This window comes from Rhagoletis pomonella, unplaced genomic scaffold (genome assembly GCF_013731165.1).
Source record: "Rhagoletis pomonella isolate Grant_MI unplaced genomic scaffold, Rhpom_1.0 Rhpom_scaffold_00005, whole genome shotgun sequence".
NCBI lineage: Eukaryota > Metazoa > Arthropoda > Insecta > Diptera > Tephritidae > Rhagoletis > Rhagoletis pomonella.
This window is the reverse complement of record NW_023458559.1, coordinates 16,140,715-16,146,364: the sequence shown is the minus strand read 5'-3', so window position 1 is coordinate 16,146,364 and position 5,650 is coordinate 16,140,715.

The window sequence follows — 5,650 nt, the reverse complement described above, 5'->3', positions numbered from 1 at the left end:
AGCAGCGCTGTCTTCGGCTATGCCGAAGGCTTCATACCTTTCATGAAAATCTGCAAATTTTACTTTGACAGATTACTGCTTTTGAATACATCTGCATACATAGATAGAGGAGTTACATACTTATATAAAAAATCGCATCTAAACAATCAGAGGTATGGAAGAAATACTTTATATGGCACCAATCTAAGTGATTTTCACTGCTATGTGATCGGTATGTAAACCGGTAACACAATTTATTGGGTTTAGTTTCCTACATAAAGGGGATATATGGCAAAAACTGGTATCTGAACAATCAGTGCTATAGGAGATAAAGCTTATACAGCATAGATTTTGATGATTTTCTCAGTAGACTTTGTATTATTATTTATAAAATATCTTACGAAATTTATCGGTTTTAGCTGTTCAAATAAAGGAGTTTTACAGTAAAATCCCATATCTGAACAATCAGATGTATGGAAGATATATGTTGTAGTCATCCGATCCTTGTTATTTTCACTGTAAGTATTCTGTTAATAATGAGTGAAAATGGTGCGAAATTTCATGTTCCTAGCTGCATAAATGGAGGAGTTATGATAAAAGACCTCATATCTGAACAATCAGTTGTATGTGGGCTGCAGGTTATAGTGACCCGATCTTTGTTATTTTCACTGTAAGTCTTCTGTTGATAATGAGTGAAAACAGCGCGAAATTTCATGGTCCTAGCTACATAAATGGAGGAGTTATAACGAAAAATCTCATATCTGAACAATCAGTTGTATGGGAGCTATAGGTTATAGTTACCCCATCTTTTTAATTTTCACTGTAAGTTTTCTGTTGGTAATTATTGAAAACAGTGCGGAATTTCATGTTCCTAGCTATATAAATGGAGGAGTTATAACGCAAAATTTTATATATGAACAATCAGTTGTATGGGAGCTATAGGTTATAGTGACCCGATCTTTGTAATTTGTAAGTATTCTGTTGATAATGGGTGCAAGTATTGCAAAATTTCATGTTCGTAGCTGCATAAATGGAGAAGTTATAATGAAAAATCTCATATCTGAACAATCAGTTGTAAGGGAGCTATATGTTATAGTAGTCCGATTCTTCCGGTTCCGACAAATGATTAATACATTATAAAAATACACCCACCTACCAAATTTGATCCGGATATCTCGAAAACTGAGAGACTAGATTGCATACAAACAGACAGACAGACGGACAGACGGACAGACGGACATGGCTAAATTAACTCAGCTCGACGTTCTGATCATATAAGTATACATTTTCATGGGTCTATCTCTTTTTGTTCTGGTACTTACAAACATCGGACCAAAGTTATAATACCATTTCATGCTCATGAAAGGTATAAAAATAAAATTAAACAAGTAAAAAAGTCTAAGTTCGGGCGGAGCCGAACATTAAATACCCGGCGCAAGTATTAAATATATGTTTTTCACCTTTCCGAAAGCTACCGCTACATGGTAAACCGGGGTGTATCCATTTTGAGTAAATTAGCGTCCTTAAATTTCGAAATATTGAAGTTTCAAGCATTTCTGAAATTTACTGTTATATGAAAAGCGGCCGTAATTTTAGTTCGATTTTAATAATTTTCAACGTTTTGCTTCTATGTGGCAAGTACAATAACCACACCGAGTTTGGTACAAATTGGTAGAACGGTTACCGAGATACATATATGTGATCATAAGTGGGCGGTGTCACGCCCATTTTTCAAAATTTTATCCTAAACGTATTTCTTGGTAGCGAATTGTTGCAAGCATCAATTTTGAATAAATTAGCTTCAATAATTACTGATTTATCGAAGATTTCGTATTTCTCTAAATTACCGTTATATGGGATTATTGTCCTATTTTAAAAATTTTCGGTCATTTAGTATGCTGTATCAAGGCCAACAACTGTGCAAAGTTTGGAATAAATTGATGCAGCGGTTACCAAGATATACACATGTAACCATAAGTGGGCGTGGCTACGCCCATTTTCAAAAAATGTTAATATTCTTATTTTTAGTCTAAAATTTATTATAAATATCAATTTTGAGTGAATTATCTTCAGTAGTTACTAAACTATCGCAGTTTTCGTATTTCTGGAAATTACCGTTATATGGGAACTGGGCGTGGTTATTGTCCGATTTTTAAAATTTTCGGCCATTTAGTATGCTGTATCAAGGCCAACAACTGTGCAAAGTTTGGAATAAATTGATGCAGCGGTTACCAAGATATACACATGTAACCATAAGTGGGCGTGGCTACGCCCATTTTCAAAAAAATGTTAATATTCTTATTTTTCGTCTAAAATTTATTATAAATATCAATTTTGAGTAAATTATTTTCAGTAGTTACTAAAATATCGCAGTTTTTGTATTTCTGAAAATTACCGTTATATGGGAGGTAGGCGTGGTTATTGTCCGATTTTGCCCAATACCATCCGTCCTACGCCCGAAAGAAGTGCACATACCAAGTTTCGTTAAGATACCTCAATTTTTACTCGAGTTATCGTGTGCACAGACGGACGGACGGACGGACAGACAGTCACCGCTTAATCGATTTCTCTTTTCATCCTGATCATTTATGTATACATTTGTCTATATCTATCTCGATTCGTTTTGCCTGTTACAAACAACCGTTATGTGAACAAAGTTATAATACCCTTGTGCACAAGTGCGCTCGGGTATAAAAATTCTCCCTGCGCCCGGGCTTGAACCTGGTACCTCAGGCATACCACGCGAGTGCTTTGCTCTGTCGGCCATTGCGACTGTTGGAGCGCCGCGAGCAAAAAGGCATACTAATGCTTTTCATAGGGGATGAATTGGCAAGAGTATCTCATCAACTGGCATGAAGCTACTAGTATTTCTACTAGCAGATGCTGATGAATAGCCTGACAATTGACATCTCGTAGGACATCGCAATGTTAAAAATTCCAGTCGCTAATATTGGAAAAGGATAGAACGTGAACTAGTTGGGCTGAAACGCAAACTGGTAGAATTCTAGTTGACAACTAGTAGCTTTCCCTGCAGGGGAATGGTCGCACAGTTTTCTTTGCTTAAATTAAACAAAAAATAACCCCTACACGCATACATCACACAACCGTTCAACTAAACTTCGACTGGCAAGTAAAGCAAATAAGTACTTTTTCTTGCTGTGCAAGAAAGCTTTTTACTGTCAGTGAGAAAGCTCGAAAAAGCCTATGCACGCGTGCTTAAAGTTAGCATAGTGTGCCTCTATGTTTGTTAACTGTTTGCGATTCAGAGCCAACATATTAAATGAATAATTGTGTAAACTAATGTCATTTTCATAAATATTTGTTTAAGTACTTTCACTTGAAGTATATTTTTTCGAATAATTATGTAATTCTCAAACATGTAAACTCAAATGCAGCTTTTAGAAAGCCTGCCCTTTATAAGCAGGGTTAAATAAAATGAATGAATGAATGATACCGAAAAAAGGTATACTTTTGCCCTTATTATATCAAAAAATATTTAGAGGTCGCCCAAAGCGCTCAAAGTTTTGCATGTATTTCATATAGGGAAAAAACAAGTTTTCGTAGAAACGGTATGGAATTCTTTAACCAATATTTTTTGATCGGAAATCGTTGCTTCTTTTTAAGAGACTGCCAATAATAATAATACCCAACTGTTTATCTTACGATTTGTAACAATAGCGACATTTTAAGGGTCCCCCATTGCATTTTTTGAGGCCTTTAGGGTTCCTATAAGAAATAGTTAATGATATAAAATGGTTAAATAAACAATTGGGTAATATTACTGAAAATCTACAAAAGAGAAACAAAGTTTTCCGATCGAAAAATATTGATTTTCAAAAATGCTATACCATTCCTGCGAAAACTTTGAGTGCTTTGAGCGACCCCTAATTATTTTTGGATTTCCAAATAAGAAAAATTTGTTCGGTATATTTAGTACAATCCTAGAAGGTGAGAGCATTAACATTGCGACTTTACTTTTATTTGTACCACCCCAATGTAGATACATATAGAGATAAAGCTTTATTGAATTTTTATGAATATTAATTCAGCTGTATTGATATATTAATCACTTTTTTGTTAATGCATATAATAATACTAAATTTATTAAAATGGTAGCAATTGTCTGAGAATAATAAGAAAGTTAACAAAATCGCGAGCTACTTTTTAAGTACATTTGAAAGCAAAAAGGTACATTACTTTTGTCAAATTAGGTACAATTTGAAATTTCGATTTTCCATCCCTGATGTGAATAAGTAACAGCTTAGAAACTAAGCCGTATAAAAAAGCAACAATTGTGGGCTATTGGAACTAGAGAGCGGAGATTAGCATCAGTTTCAGTGCATTCAATTTCACAGTTGCAAAAAGGCGGTACGATTACAATCGACCACTGTATCTGCATAAGAGGCCAACAAAAAATGACAATTGACCACATATCCACATCATACGCATTCACATAGATATGTACATATGTATGTATGTATGTCCAATGTATGTTATGAGAGGGGACATATTAGGGTGGTCCAAAAAGAGTAAAGTCGAAATTTTAATGCTCTCACCCCCTAGGATTGTTCTATATCGAAAAACGTATACCCCTATTTTTTTTATTTTGAAGTAAACAAATATTTAGAGGTCACTCAAAGCGCTAAAATTTTTCCATGTATTTTAAATGAAAAAAAAACCTTTTCGTAGAAATGGTATAGGAATTCTTGAAAATCAATATTTTTCGATCGAAAACCCAGGTTATCTTCAGGAGACTATCAATAGTAATACCAAATTGTTTATTTAACCATTTTTGAGTACAAACGTTTTTTTATTGCAGAAGAATCCTAGGGGGTGAGAGCATACAAATTCCGACATTACTTTTTTATATGCATTTTTAATCACCCTTGTACACATGCAATAGATACTGCATACACGTTTGTCCTGAAGTATTATTTTATTTCACAATAGAGTTCAGTGTCTTCAAGATTCTCATTACAAGATTAACAACAACTGATTGAACGGTAAAAAAGGAGCGAACAAAGAATAGTTTGTGAAAATTGACAAGAGACACTTGAGTGCACTTAATACTTAAAGGAAAATATCTAACGTAAACAATAGAATGATAGATTGCAAATATGATTGTACATACATATGAGTTTGTAACTACTAGCTCAAAAAGGAACAATTTGCCAAAAAGGTGAGACCAAAGGAAAGCGAAATACCATAAAATCGTTGACAAGAAAACTGTTCAATTGGGAACAGTCACGGACAGACCTAAATCAGAGATAACTAAATACCACTTGAGATAAACATATATACAAGTTGATTGAAATAAATGACAGATCCAGAAATTTTGCTTAAGGCTAGTACTGACTTCATAGCCGTGAAATTTCGCCAGCAACATGCATTTGGCTTGCCGTGAAATGTTGCTAGCAACATTGATTGTCAAATGAGAAGAAACGTCAAAATGAAAATTTAACAAATGTAAACAAACAAATTTATAAGCATCGCCCAGAAGCAATTGGCAAATTTTGGTAAGAAAAGTGTGTTTAAACATAATAATATAACTAATTCTATTCTTTTTAATAGGTTTAACTACATTTAGCAGCATTTGGGAAGTTTTGCGAGCTTCCAGCGCAACCACTAGCATCCAGAAGAGTAGGTGCATCACCCCAGAAGCAATTACCAA